We start from the raw sequence: 15,912 nt of genomic DNA, 5'->3' as shown, positions 1-15,912 counted from the left end.
GCACTTTCTCCTCTGTCTTTATCATAAGTGTGTGGGATGCAGAGGCGGAGGCGAGGGGAAGTCCAAGAAATGCAGGTTGCTGGCGTCCAGGCGGTGCCAGAGACCAGCAGGACAACCCTGGACGTCACCTTACCGTCCCCCTGTGGAGGCCTCTCACAGAATGAGCTGGGGGAGGGCGCAGTTCCCCCGGGCTCTCAGGGACCCCAGAACATTAAGACACGACCCTTCAGTGGGACAGTCAAGGGGCATCACTGCCTCTGTGCTTTCCCACCCATCGGGAGAGTGGACCCGGTCATCAGCAGCATCCCCGGCGTGCAGCCTCAGACTGCACAGACTCAGCCACGGGCGGCCCCCACGCAGTACGGCAGCCGCAGGGCCTCTGGGCCGTCCTGAGGGTTCCACGACAGACCCGCAACAGGGCTGCGGAGCCGCCTGCAGAAGATGCAAGGACGTGGGGTACTGGCCCCACTCTGCAGGATCCCGAGGCAGGATCCAGGCCGCTCCAAGAGTTCTGGGGGCACCTGGACCCCACGGGGCGGGACTCAGTGCCTGGTGCTCCAGGGCCTCTGCTCCACGTCGGGTCGGCTGCAACAGGAGGGACACGTGGCTCCTGAGCACACCCGCGTCTGCCCTTTGATGAAAGACGAGACACCGAGCGCGTGTCCATGCCAGCCTCTCTCAGCACCTCGTGAGCTTAGGGATTTGAAAGAAATCTGTTGAATGAATCAACTGAATAAAACAGTTCAGTTGAACACATTCAGTCAGGAGCTGGACTCCTCTCACGTCTTAGGAGTCATGTCCTGAGTGGGGTGCACGGACCGCGCCACGTCGTGGGAAACCTGGGCCTAGGCTGCAAACCCCGGAGGTGGAGTCAGGTCTCCTATTTGGGTCTTGGGGAGAGGGAAGTCGGGCTATGGAAGCCGCTAGAAGCTGTGTCTCCGAGACGGTTTGCTGGCCCAGCAGGTGTCACCTGTGTTCTAGGGGGTGGGCGGGGGTCCTCCCGGCAGCAGCCGAGGGGACTGTCCAGGGTGGGGAGCCTCTGGGCAGCAGGGCCATGCTGGCCTTGAGCCTTGAGGCTGGGCCGGAGCCTGGCCTCCGCTAGCAGCTGCGGGTCTCTGCAGGCAGCCTCTGCAGAGCCTGGGCACAGCCTGGGGCGGGCTCTGGGCTCACACTGCCAGGTCAAGGACAGAGGGACCAGCTCCTCCCTAAGCTGTGCCTCTGAGAGTACTGAGCCTAACACTCCATCCCAGGGACTCGGGCGATCACACAGAGGCAGCACGGACCAGGCCGGGCACCAGGACCAGGGCAGGCACTGGGGCCAGGGCGGACACCATGGACCAGGTCGGGCACCAGGACCAGGGTGGGCACTGGGACCAGGGCGGGCACCATGGACCAGGGCAGGCAGTGTGGACCAGGGCAGGCACCATGGACCAGGGCAGGCACAGGGATCAGGGAGGGCACCGGGACCAGGGCAGGCACTGGGGCCAGGGCGGGCACCATTGACCAGGGCGGGCACCATGGACCAGGGCGGGGACCATGGGCCAGGGCAGGCACAGGGATCAGGGCGGGCACCGGGACCAGGGCAGGCAGTGTGGACCAGGGCGGGCACCATGGACCAGGGCGGGGACCATGGACCAGGGCGGGCACCATGGACCAGGTCGGGCACCAGGACCAGGGTGGGCACTGGGACCAGGGTGGGCACCATGGACCAGGGCAGGCAGTGTGGACCAGGGCGGGCACCATGGACCAGGGCAGGCAGTGTGGACCAGGGCGGGCACCATGGACCAGGGCGGGCACCGGGACCAGGGCAGGCAGTGTGGACCAGGGTGGGCACCATGGACCAGGGCGGGCACCATGGACCAGGGCGGGCACTGGGACCAGGGTGAGCATGATGACCAGGGTGGGCACTGGGACCAGGGCGGGCACCATGGACCAGGGCGGGCACCAGGACCAGGGCAGGCAGGGCAGATCAGGGCGGGCAGCGCAGATCAGTGTGGGCAGCACAGACCAGCACACGTGCGTTTCCTCCTCCCCATCCTGGAGGCTGGACGTGGAGATGGCGGTGCCGTGGGGCAGCCCCAAGGTCTGTCTCTGAGCCGTTTGGACAGCACTCTCCTCCTCTGGTCACCCCTCCACGCCTGCCTGTGTCCTGGTCTCCTCAGGACACCGTCACGTTGCACTTTGCCTCACTGAGCTGCCCCTCTGGGGACCCTCCCCTCCAGATCATCTCCGGCACACAGGCAGCAGGACAGGGCGCTTCTTCCCCCTCCAGGGAGGGCCGTCAGCGCCCTGCCAGAGCCGAGCTGGGAGGATCTGCGGAGAGGGAGAGCCCCCACCCAGCCCCAGCACCTTTCCTACCCTTTCTCTTGCTTCATTTTTTAATTTTACTTCCCTTTCTCCTTTCTATTTGTAAAACCAAATCAAATCCTTATTGGAACGTGTCAGCATTTAAATAAACAAGCAAACTTGAGACAGACTTTCTAAGGAACGTGTCAGCATTTCAATAAACAAGCAAACGTGAGACAGACTTTCTAACATCACGGGAAACGTCCTTCTGCAGCAGTGATGTCATCAGCTGAGACTGCTCCTTCTGTAGAACACCGCACATCTGCTTCCCCGGCTCTGGGTACAAATGTTCTTCTGGCTTCAGAGAGTCTGCCTCACTTACATCCCAGAAGGTCACGCTAATGTAAACACCCTTACGGGGTGAGGGATTCATGCTTTTCCGCTTCCTGGCCACAAGACCTAGTTTTAATCATTAATATACCTATTCGATGTATAGAAACGTGCAGAAATAACTCAACTTCAATTTTTTAAATTAATTTTCTAAATATGTAGAAAAGAGTGGCTGGTTTGTAGACACACCTTTCTCTCCGACTTGTAACAAAGTAAAAGAAGGTTCAGTTCTACTCAGGTTCTGAAAACAGATCTTTGTAGGAAGGAAACCCAGTCGCACAGAGCACAGACACGTACCTGCCAGGGTCCTGGGCTCAGGCCCTGCCCACCTACACCTGTGTGTTCCACCTCCTCCCCTTCTCAAGTGTAAGTTATTTCCTGACAAGTCACTCAGCTGCAGGGACCTTCTCTAAGCTTCTCACATGAGATATTCTGCCCCAGAGAAAGGCTCCCTGTTAATGAATCTCCAGTTGTCGTCATTGATCCTGGGGAAAAACAAGCTAATGGCCTGAATCCACGTTGGTGCTGCCTCCTGAATCTTTTGATTTAGCAAAAGATTGGTCTGCTCCTAGAAATTGCCAGCACCATTTGTGATAAATGAATCCTGTCCTGGCTACTTTCTGGTGCAGAGCGTGGATTTTAAATTAAAATGTTTACACCTGGGATTGCACTGTGAGTTTCCATCATGTAAAATCTTAAAGTGAATTTAATTTTCATAAAACTTCAAGTTTATAAGTTGAGTCTCTTAAGGTAGTCATCAACACTACCTTAAAATTTACCATGAATTCTTATTTCAAAATCACTTATGAAATAATTGTCAAAAATCAATTATTTTAAAACAAGCATTCTTTTTGCTGGATTCTGATATATACATTGGGAATTGGAAACAGACATTTCTGACAGGCTATAAATTTTTGCCAAGGCAGAAATATAAGGTAGTCATCAAAAAACTATGTAAAAGGAGAGATTGATTTAAATTAAGGAGTCTGATTTGTATCGAAGGAATTCAAGGAGAAAGAGACTTGAAAGGCAAATATAATTATTTTTGCGAAGCTGCACGTTGTGTTTCAGAGGCATATTTTCCAATAAAGAGTCAGAAATGACTTTCAGCTTCATGAGTAAGGGACTGGATTTACAACTGACAGCAGTTGCTTTTTTGCTGTGCTTCAGAAGCTGTTGTTTTTAGTGAACAATAAAGATCTGTCTAAAAGCTATTTATTTAACCCATAAATAAGAAGTCATTTAGCAATTAAGTATAGTTTAGGTGCCAGCGTGCTTGCTCTCCATAAGTGCTTGAACAAAACTATGGTGAAATTCTGGAAAGTAGCTTAAGATTTCGGCACCTGAGTTTATTTTTGTGACAATTTTATTATTGGTTTATTTTTTGATGTGCTGGGTCTTTGTTGCTGCCTGGGTGTCTTCTCTAGCTGTGGTCTGCGGGCATCTTCTCTATCTGTGGTCTGCGGGCTCCTCTCTGGCTGTGGTCTGCGGGCATCTTCTCTAGCTGTGGTCTGTGGGATCCTCTCTGGCTGTGGTTTGTGGGCATCTTCTCTAGCTGTGCTGTGCAGGCATCTTCTCTAGCTGTGGTCTGCGGGCTCCTCTCTAGCTGTGGTCTGCGGGCATCTTCTCTAGCTGTGGTCTGCGGGCATCTTCTCTATCTGTGGTCTGTGGGATCCTCTCTGGCTGTGGTCTGCGGGCATCTTCTCTAGCTGTGGTCTGCGGGCATCTTCTCTATCTGTGGTCTGTGGGATCCTCTCTGGCTGTGGTCTGCAGGCATCTTCTCTAGCTGTGGTCTGCGGGCATCTTCTCTAGCTGTGGTCTGCGGGCATCTTCTCTATCTGTGGTCTGTGGGATCCTCTCTGGCTGTGGTCTGCGGGCATCTTCTCTAGCTGTGGTCTGTGGGCATCTTCTCTAGCTGTGGTCTGCGGGCATCTTCTCTAGCTGTGGTCTGCGGGCTCCTCTCTGGCTGTGGTCTGCAGGCATCTTCTCTAGCTGTGGTCTGAGGGCTCCTGTCTGGCTGTGGTCTGCGGGCATCTTCTCTAGCTGTGCTGCCCAGGCATCTTCTCTAGCGTGGTCTGCGGGCTCCTCTCTGGCTGTGGTCTGCGGGCATCTTCTCTATCTGTGGTCTGCGGGCTCCTCTCTGGCTGTGGTCTGCGGGCATCTTCTCTAGCTGTGGTCTGCGGGCTCCTGTCTGGCTGTGGTCTGCGGGCATCTTCTCTAGCTGTGCTGCCCAGGCATCTTCTCTAGCGTGGTCTGCAGGCTCCTCTCTAGCTGTGGTCTGCGGGCATCTTCTCTTATCTGTGGTCTGCAGGCTCCTCTCTAGCTGTGGTGTCCGGGCTCTTCTCTAGCTGCGGCTACCAGGCTCTAGAGCACAGGCTCGCTAGTTGTGGTGCACAGACTTGGTCGCTCCTCAGCATGTGGGATCTTCCTGGATCAGGGATGGAACCCCTGTCTCCTGCGCTGACAGGCACACTGTTTACACTGAGTCACCAAGGGAGCCCAGCACCTGAGCTGAGACTCAGAAAACTCCTGGTGTTGATGTCGTCCATTCAAAATGTGCAATTATCCTTCTAAGGTAGAACTTTGATATATGTGAAGTCAGTGGGAGTAAGAAAAAAAGCTATTTGCCTGTGTTACAAATTATTGATTAAAACTGCCGACCAAAGGCCCAAGTTAAATCAGCAGGGGTTGTGTGTGGGAGAAACCCACTCCATGCAGGATACACAGTGGAGCAAACTTTAAGAGTTAAAAAGATGCAAGCTGATGGACTTCCCTGGTGGCTTGGACCGTAAAGCATCTACCTGCAATACTAGCTGAGATTGTGGTTCAAACACATGAAACCCTCCTTATGGTCAGTTTGGTTTGCAGGTTGGCCGTGTGCTTCTCTTTGCACGAGGCACAGTACTCATCCCCAAGTATCCCCTCTACGAAGCCCTTTCTGGCTGCAAGTAATGGCCGCCTCAAGTCAGCTTCAGAAAGACAGTCTGCTGCAGAGTTCACAGGGGTCAGGTCCTGTCAGCACGAGCCCCGCTGCTGGTGACAGGGGTCACGGGGGCTCAGGGGTCAGGTCCTGTGAGCACGAACCCCGCTGCTGGTGGGAGAGGTAATGGGGCTCAGGGATCAGGTCCCGTCAGCACCAGCCCTGCTGCTGGTGACAGGGGTCATGGGGGCTCAGGGGTCAGGTCCTGTCAGCACGAGCCCCGCTGCTGGTGACAGGGGTCACAGGAGCTCAGGGGTCAGGTCCTGTCAGCACCAGCCCTGCTGCTGGTGACAGGGGTCATGGGGGCTCAGGGGTCAGGTCCTGTCAGCACGAGCCCCGCTGCTGGTGACAGGGGTCACAGGAGCTCAGGGGTCAGGTCCTGTGAGCATGAACCCCGCTGCTGGTGGGGGAGGTAATGGGGGTCAGGGGTCAGGTCCTGTAAGCACCAGCCCCGCTGCTGGTGGGAGAGATAATGGGGCTCAGGGGTCAGGTCCTGTGAGCACCAGCCCCGCTGCTGGTGACAGGGGTCATGGGGGTCAGGGGTCAGGTCCTGTGAGCACCAGCCCCACTGCTGGTAGGGGAGGTAATGGGGCTCTCAGGTAGTTCTGCCCTCAGGATCTAAACCTCTGTCGTCTGAGAGGAGGCCCACAGTGCTCCCCATGAGTGAGGAAGGTTCTGGACCCAGCAGAGCCCGAGTATGCTCATGTGGTCCCATCCTCATCCGGCAGGCAGTTAAGCAGCTCTCAACCCTTTACTGTGTAACTTCAGTGAACATTATCGAACCACTTGAAGTTCATTGATCCACTAATTCATACTTCATCTCGTATTATAAGAATGCAAAGTGTGAATAACAAAAGCATGTAAAATATACTGATGAAATGTAAAGCAAACTCAAAATCAGGATCAGAGAACTTTCAAAAATGAAGGTGCAAAAGGAGACATGTGAATGTCGGTGGACCGCAGATCAGCCCTGAGCTGTGTGGGGTGGACCCCAGACTGGCCTTGAGCTGTGTGGGGTCTGAGCTGCATGGGGTGGACCCCAGACCGGCCTTGAGCTGTGTGGGGTGGACCCCGGACCAGCCCTGAGCTATGTGGGGTCTAAGCTGCATGGGGTGGACCCCAGACTGGCCTTGAGCTATGTGGGGTCTGAGTTGCATGGGGTGGACCCTGGACTGGCCCTGAGCTATGTGGGGTCTGAGTTGCGTGGGGTGGACCCCGGACCGGCCCTGAGCCACAAGGCAGTCAAGTCAGTGGGGGATGTAGCCTCGTTCATGCCCATCCTGCCCTGGAGAAAGAGGACATTTAGAACAAACAAGCATAGGTCTCCTAAACTTTACTAAACAGGCCTTTTACTTAGTTCTAAACACATGAAGCGAAGTTTTTAAAGTGATCTTTGTATATATTCAATGTTGTGTTTTTATTTCTTCTACCATATATATTAATTTATAAGAGATTTATGGGGATGTGTCACCTACCATACTATTTACTATTAAAATGTACAATTCAGTGTTTTTATACTTACAGATATGTGCTACTACCGCTGCCATCACTGTTAGAACATTTTCGCCACCCTGAACCCTGGGGGTCACCCCTGCCCCCACTCCAGCCCCCAAGAGCCATTTCCGTTTCTTTTGCCTGTTCTGCACACTTTATATGATGGAATCATGTAATACGTGGTCCTTTGTGACAGCCCCTTCCACTGACACAGTGTCTTGAAGGTCCACCCACACTGTCACACATTCCCACACTTAACTGGCTTTCACTGGAGAACAATATTCCATTTGGACGAACGTAACCACTTCTGTACATCTGTTTGATAGGAATTTGGATTGTTTCCTTTTTTTAAACTATTGTGAACAATGCTGCTGTGAACATTCATGTACAAGCTTTTGTGAAGATCCACTCTTATTTCTCGGGATTGTGCACCACCTCAGATTTTAATTCCTGGGTCACACGGTTGCTCCGTGTTTAACCTTTTGAAGAGTTTTCCAAAGCGACGTGAGATTGTCCATGTGTGGGGGCTTGTCATCCATGAGCAGAGATAGCTTTACGTCTCCCTTTCTAATTTGAATGCCTTTTCCCTCCTTTTTCTTGTCTGATTGCTCTGGCTAGGCCTTCCAGCAGCGAAAGTGGGCGGCCTTGTCTTGTTCCAGATCTTAGGGGTATAGCTTTCGGTCTTCCACCGGTGAGAATGTGGGTTGTTCATAACTGCCTCTGTCATGTTGAGGAGGTCGCCTTCACTCCCAGCTCTCCGAGTGTTTCTATCCTGCAGTGGTGTTGCGTTTCGTCCAGTACCAGCTCAGCAACACCTGTACCACAGCTCCAACGTGTTGTAACGTGCTGGTCAATTTTCGTTACGCTGAACCATCCTCACATGCCCAGGATGGATCCCACTTGGCTGTGGTGTATAATCCTTTCTCTTTGCTTCTGGATTAGGTTTGCTAGTATGTTGTTAAGGGTTTTTGTTTCTATAGTCTTAACAGATATTGGTCTGTAACTCTTTTCTTCTGATGTCTTTATGTGGCTGCCACATCAAGGTAATGCTGGACTTATGAGTTAAGAGGTCTTCCTTCCTCTAGTAATTTTTTGTTAGAGTTTGAGAAGGATTAGTGCTAATTCTTCTCTGAATGTTAAGTAGAATTCACCCGTGAAGTCATCTGGTCCTGAGCTTCTCATTGTTGGGACGTTTTTGGTTCTTGATTCCATCTCCTTACTTGTAGTAAACTCTGCTGAGAATTTGCTGTAGCAAGTTCTTCTGCGTAATTCTGTCTTGTAGTTCTGTCAAGATTTTCTGTTTCTTCTCAAAGTAATTTGTGTGTTTCTGAGTTTGCCCATTTCATCTGGGTTATCGCATTTGTTGGCATTTAGTTGTTCATAGTACACTTAAGGGCTTCTCTGGTAGTTCAGCTGGTAAAGAACCCACCTGCAATGCAGGAGACCCCAGTTCGATCCCTGGGTTGGGATGATCCCCTGGAGAAGGGAAAGCTACCCACTCCAGGATTCTGTCCTGGGGAATTTCATGGACAGCAGAGCCTGGCAGGCTACAATCCATGGGGTTGCAAAGAGCTGGACATGACTTTCACTTTCAATCCTTTTTACTTATATAAGGTTAGGTCATCCACCACTTTTGTTTCTGATTTTGAGTGCTTTTCTTCTTTTCTGTCTAGCTAAAGTCTTGTCAATTTTACTGACTTTTTTGGAGATCCAACTTCAGTGTCATTGGTTCTCTGTATTGTTTCTTTTTAATTTATTTATTTTTAATTGGAGGATAATTGCTTTACAATATTGTGTTGATTTCTGCCATATATCTCTGTATCCTTTCTTATTTCATTTATCCTCGCTCTAAGCTTCATTCTTTCTCTCCTCCTGCTAGCTTTAGATTTAGTTTTCTTTTTCTATCCATATGAATTTGAAGATCAGATTTTGAATTTTCACAAAGAATCCCGTTGGGGTTTGGGTGGTGATTGAGTTGGATTTGTACATCAACTGGGGGAGTGTCCCCATGTTAACTGTGTTAATTCTTCCAATTTATGAATATGAGATATCTTTATTTTTTATTGAAGTACAGTTGACTGAAAATGTGTTAATTTCTGCTGTACAGACAAGCAATTCAGCTATACATTCTTTTTTGAGGATTCAGAGAAGTGCTTCCATTTATTTAGAGCATCACTAATTTCTTTCAACAATGTTTTGTAGCTGTCAGCATAAAAGTCTTGAACTTCCCTGTTTAATTTTTGAGGAAACATTTTAAAAGGGGCTTCAAACCGGCTCCTTTTTTGACACGGTGGCCCCATCTTTCACACCTCACACAGCAAATTAAGGACAGGTCCACCGGCTCTCTCGCTGTGCCCGCTGCCCGGCTCTGTGCTGCCAGGTGCCAGCGAGTGAAGCTCCCAAGGAGCCCCGCGGGCAGGCAGGCTGAGCTGGTGCTTCTGGGGGGCCGTGGGAAGGAAGGAGTGGGGGAGGGCCGGGAAGCACAGGGAACCGGGCGATTCCAGGACCAACCCCAGATCCAACTGAGATTTCTGAGGGAGTGTTGGCAAGTTTCACTCATCTGGGAAAAGATGTCCTTCTTTATTTAGCAAGCACCACCACGGTTCACTGGAGGAAGTTTTTGCACTTCCATTTTGTCTTGCTTGGATTGTTCTTTCCATTTGGTTCAGTGAGATTTCTCCTCCAACAGGGTTCTCCTTCTCAGTGAGGGCAGACAGTCTGTCTCTCCCCTGAGGGGGTGGAATCAGAGAGAAGTGCAGGCAGCTCGGGTGTGAGCGAGCTCCCGGCAGAGGGTCCCCACAGAAGGACCTCCAGGCTGAGGGCTCTGCACCCAGGGGTGGGGCAGGCACAGGGCTCCAGATGCCCCCAGAACACCTGGGCCATCGCCGCAGCACAGGCCCAGCCTGGGTGGCTCAGGCTGTGCTAGATGCAGAACCCGCGAGCCTGGTTTAACCAGAAGGGGCCCAGAGGACCCCCTCTGCCCTCCCGTCATCAGCAGCCCCGAGCCGGATGCAGGGTTCTGTCCAGCGCAGCTCTGATGTGAGCGTGTACATGTGCACGTGTGTGTCTGCGTGTGTGAGCCACCTTGGGCCCTGCCCACCTGCCCTGAGAGCCTCGGTCCCTGCCTGTGGTGGAGACGGCTTCCGGGTTGGGGGGCAGCTTCCAGGAGGGTAAAGTCTGTGACACAACCCAGCGCAGTGAGCACTCCATCAGGTTAGCCATATTTTAAAAGGTTAATTCCACGACTCAGAATGTGTTTTTCACCAGGTATGCCAACTGTCTTGTGAAATCCAGCCGTAAAATGTGCATTTAGATCCTCAGGTGAATTTGGGAAGATAGTTAATGCATAATGATGATAATTGCTATTTTTTTGCTTAATAACAAAAAAGTGTTCAGTGAATAGCTGGAAATGAGGAAGCCAAGATGCTTCCACATTTTGTTACCTCACTTTTACAAAGAGAAATTACCAGCCCCTCAGGATTTACTATATGTTATGCAGGCTGGATGGCATCACCAACTCAATGGACATGAGTTTGGGTAAACTCCGGGAGTTGGTGATGGACAGAGAGGCCTGGCGTGCTGCAATTCATGGGGTTGCAAATTGTCAGACACAACTGAGCAATTGAACTGAACTGAACTGATGCAGACTTATTAAAAAAAAACCTACACTATATCCTCATCACATGTTTCCGTTCGGACATCATTTACAGTGGGTTGTTACCCTGTGTGTTGTTATTGCTTTATTTGTCAGAGGTAAGGTGTAAGTTTCCACGCATACGCCAGAAAATTCAGTCCCTGAACTCAGGGGAAATGACAGTGTTATCAATGTGTGGCAAAATCAAATTTAATTCATTTCAGTTAAACTTTTCTCTTTGATGCTGTTCATTTATGGAGCCACAGCCATAGCGTAGCTTGCAGGCTAAACATTAAGCAGAAACGTGATATGTGTGTGGAACAATAATGGGTTGGCTCTTTAGCATGGAGCAACATTGGAATTGTATTAAATTACACGTTAATGGAAAAATAAAGCAGGCAATAATAGGATGACAACTTAGGCTGCTATACAGTCTAGATTACAGAATACGGTCATGCTGTTTACTAGCTGAACCCTGAATTTCCTTTGAAAACTTGCTTTTAACTGTGTTAAAATGTAATGGGACCTGAAATATCCCTTCCTAATATTTCAAGTTCTCTGGTTACAGTTTGGCCATTGAGATGGGCAGGCGCTGTGTAGCTCTTATGGAATGGCCACCCCCACCCCGCCCCCCGAGGCCAATGTGCGGCTCTCGCTGGACGGAGCGAGGCTGTGCCAGGGGGTGAAGGGCCCCTAGGCCCGGAATCGCAGACCCTGTGCTGTGAACATGCAGGGGAGACCCCGTGCTGCCCCCAGGAGACCGCGCCCGGACTCACCCCCACCCTGGCGTCCTTGGGAAAGTTTTGTTTTCTCTCCTGCCAGCAGGCACTCCCCGGTAGACCTCTCACCCCACCCCCCCAAGTTCCTGGGATCGGGGAAGCTCAGTCCTCTTCTTATCCCTTGTCCCCTCGTCTGGACCAGCCTGACAGGTGGCAGCCGTGGAGCCTGGGGCGGGGCCTGGGAGCCCACACTGGTGTTGGCCAGCGTGGTGGTGCCAGACGCTCAGTGAGGCCAAGCGCGTGGAGAGGCCCGAGTCACGAGAGACAGGTTACTGATGGGAGGCCCCAGCCGAGACCACGGCATCTCAGATCCCTGTTCCTGGCCGGCCTGGGCGTGAGCACATGGGGTGACACTGCAGGAGCCTCAGACCTCGACCTCCGGCTGGTCTGGGGTGTGAGCATGTAGTCACCACCCTCCACCCAGGCAGGGTTCTTGTTTTCTGCAGAACAGCCCCAAGATATGTGTCAGGTGGCACGTCCATCCCTGAGGAGCAACCAGGACCCTCTGTTATTGCTGTGCTGGTGTTGAATCTCTCGTCTCGTTTCTTCAGGACATTTTCGTTTTTTCTGCAATTCCCTCACTTCCCCAGCTAGTAAGTGCTGACTCTGCTCTTTGAGCCTCGGGGAAACCTGGAGACTAAAGGCTTTTCTCCAAGCTGAGAACGAGGCATGTGGCGGGGCATGTGCCTGGGCTCCGCAGGGTCCTGCCTCGTTTCCACAGGCATTGTTGCTCCGGTACCTGGCAGGTGGCGATGCTTCTCCTGCAGGGTCATCGAGAGAACTGGGTCAGTGACCATCAGGGAGATGCCTCGCGTCTGTCTGCTTTCTTCCCTGTTTCCCATGGTGGCCCGAGGGGCGCCTTTGGGGCCAGGGTGGGTGGCTCTGTGAGCTAGGGTCCTTGCCTCGCGAGATGGCTCCGGGGCAGGTCTGTGAGTGAAGAAAGCGGGATGCACTTGGTGGAGGGGGACAGGGCCCCCGGTCCTGGGAGGGGTGCTGGACCCCGAGGCGGGGTCAGGCTCAGTCAGCTTCCTTCCTGAGAGCATGAGGCCCTTGGCGCTGACAGGGGGCCCTTCTTGTCCCCATCTGCACACGCACACAGGGGTCCCAGGCTCGTCTGAGCCAAGGCGGGTGGTGCTGACGCTGGGTCTCAGACAAGAAGCGTCGCAGCCCGGGGGTAGGCCATGGAGAGGACCCGCGAGAGCGGCTGCCGGCGTGACACGGCGCAGAATGCCCCCGGAGGCCGAGAGACAGGCCCGCAGTGCGGGGCGCCGGGCTTACCCGCTCTCCTCGGGGCTCGGAGCCTCTGCGGGGCCTGGCACAGGCTGGGGCCGGCCAGTGGCCTCCCAGGGCCCGCCACCCCGTCTGTGTTCCCTGCATGTGCACCTTGTGTCATAGGGAGTATGCATTACAGATGCTTGTCACGTGTGCACATTATACACTCTAACAGGATCTATTCCCTGTGTATACTGTATCCTTACTAGATACTGTATGTGTATTATATATGAATATATGCATTATGTATACATGTTATGTGCCCATTATACATGGTAATAGAATCTATTCCCTATGTGTATCATATGCATGTTAGTTGCTCAGTCATGTCTGATTCTTTGCAACCCCATGGTCTATAGCCGGCCAGGTTCCTCTGTCCATGGAATTCTCCAGGCAAGAATACTGGAGTAGGTTGCATACCCTGCTCCAGAGGATCTTCCCAACCCAGAGATCAAACCCACGTCTCCCGCATTGCAGGTGAATTCTTTACCACTGAGCCACCAAGGAAGCCCCATGTATATGCATACTATATACTATATATGCATATTATATATATGCATTACATATACATGTTATGTGTGCATATTATACACAATCATAGATTCTATTTCCTGTGTATACATATTTATATTATATATATATAGTATACTATAATAGAGCCTTATTTCTGCATATAATATATGCATATTATAAATGAATATATGTATTACCTATACATACTACTTGTGTAAAGAGCCTCTTGATGAAAGTGAAAGAGGAGATTGAAAAAGTTGGCTTAAAGCTCAAGATTCAGAAAACTAAGATCATGGCATCCAGTCCCATTATTTCATGGCAAATAGATGGGGAAAGAGTGGAAACAGTGGCTGACTTTATTTTTCTGGGCTCCAAAATCACTGTAGATGGTAATCGCAGCCATGAAATTAAAAGATGCTTACTCCTTGGGAGGAAACTTATGACCAACCTAGACAGCATATTAAAAAGCAGAGACATTACGTTGTCAACAAAGGTCCGTCTAGTCAAGGCTATGGGTTTTCCAGTGGTCATGTATGGATGTGAGAGTTGGACTAGAAAGAAAGCTGAGCACCAAAGAATTGATGCTTTTGAACTGTGGTGTTGGAGAAGACTCTTGAGAGTCCCTTGGACTGCAAGGAGATCCAACCAGTCCATCCTAAAGGAAATTGGCCCTGGGTGTTCATTGGAAGGACTGATGCTGAAGCTGAAACTCCAGTACTTTGGCCACCCGATGTGAAGAGCTGACTCATTGGAAAAGACCCTGATGCTGGGAAAGATTGAGGGCAGGAGGAGAAGGGGACGACAGAGGATGAGTTGGTTAGATGGCATCACCGACTCAATGGACATGGGTTTGGGTAGACTCCGGGAGTTGGTGATGGACAGGGAGACCCGGTGTGCTGCAGTTCATGGGGTCGCAAAGAGTCGGACACAACTGAGCAACTGAACTGAGCTGAACTACTTGTGTATGTTATATACTGTAATAGAATTGGTTTCCTCTAAATATTTGTTATTGTTGTTCAGTTACTTAGTTGTGTCCAGCTCTCCATGATGCTATGGGCTGCAGCATGCCTGTACATATTAGGGTCTGTATTTTCTGTATGTATTACATTATATATCATATATATCATACTATGTACTATTGTGACCCATTGGGCTGTAGCTCTCCAGGATCCTCTGTCCATTGGATTTTTCAGGCAAGAATAATGGAGTAGGTTGCCATGCCCTCCAGGGGATCTTCCCAACCCAGGGATCAGACCCACGTCACCTGTGTCTCCTGCATTGCAGGCAAATTTCTTCACCTGCTGAGCCATTGAGGAAGCTATATATGTGTGTGTGTGTACTATATACTATAATGGGCTTCCCTGGTGGCTCAGATGGTAAAGAATCCGTTTGCAATGTGGGAGACCTGGGTTTGATCCCTTGGTCGGGAAGGTCGCCTGGAGGAGGGCATGGCAACCCACTCTAGTATTCTTGCCTGGAGAATCCCCATGGACAGAGGAGCCTGGCAGGTTACAGTCAATGGGGTTGCAAGGAGTTGGACATGACTGAGTGGCTAAGCACTGCACAGCACACATATACCATAAAGTCTGTATTTACTGTATATATTATATTAAATGCATACTGTGTACTGTATACATATTATGTGTGGATATATGCATTATGTGTAAACATTATGTATGCACATAGTGTGCTGTGTTAGAGTCTGTGTCTCCTGCACCTCTCTGATGGCCAGCTGGAAGCAATAGAAGCATAAATGCTAGGACAGCAGGAAGTAGATGTAGAGCGAGGGGCAAAGCTTGGAGCCCAGTAAACCTGAACTTCATAAATGCTGAGAGTTGAAAATGGTAACAACCACAATCATGGTAACGTAGCTGGAGTAACCATTGCATGCCCTCCTCCTGGACCTCCAAGGTTGAGGACACGGAAGCCCACCTAGAGCACCTGCACAGAGGGGGCAGAACCTAACTAGTCATGTCCAGAGGCCCCGTTCCAACCACTGGGCTGAGCAGCCTTCCCCCTGGCAAACCCAGCATCCTGCAGAGGTCAGCTCTGGTGGTTCGAGGGTCTCTGTACAGTAGCACCACTCACAAAATGAAATCTTTTTTTCTGACTAGGATCGTGTAACTCAAAATCAACAGTGCAAAACAGGAAATCAGGGCATCACAGCTTCATCCTCACATTGACTTGGACGGTGGCCTTGAGAAGGTCCCCTCTGCTCCTTGCCTTCACGGCCAGCGTGTGGCTTTACGTGGCTCACGGCCAACCCTCTGTGTGGCTCATCAGCCCACCAGCTACATCACTGCTTAAGTAGCAGGTGTTATTCCTCAAACTTCTTAGACTGAACTACAGCACTCAAATGTAGTCAGTGTAACTCTTTTTCCCCCAAACTGCTTGCTTAACACCACCAAATCTCACCGTCAAGGCCTGATGACCATCTTAGACATGCAGTATTTGTAGTTGCAAAACCACGCTGGGGACACTGGTTACTCTTCTTCATGCTCCTGGACTTTGGAGCTGTCCACGTGGTGTGAAAACACAACCGTTCACTTGAGTGTCCAAATCAG

At 51.2% G+C, this 15,912-nt stretch overlaps 1 protein-coding gene across 7 annotated transcripts in view; it reads left to right on the top strand.

The window, feature by feature from the left end:
• Window positions 1-15,912, top strand: part of DLGAP2 (DLG associated protein 2) — a 620,511-nt gene that overhangs the window by 520,415 nt on the left and 84,184 nt on the right. The gene's annotated exons all lie outside the window — the stretch shown is intronic.

This window comes from Odocoileus virginianus, chromosome 32 (assembly GCF_023699985.2).
Source record: "Odocoileus virginianus isolate 20LAN1187 ecotype Illinois chromosome 32, Ovbor_1.2, whole genome shotgun sequence".
NCBI lineage: Eukaryota > Metazoa > Chordata > Mammalia > Artiodactyla > Cervidae > Odocoileus > Odocoileus virginianus.
Note: the sequence above shows the minus strand (reverse complement) of the source record. Positions and strands in the feature narration are given on the sequence as shown.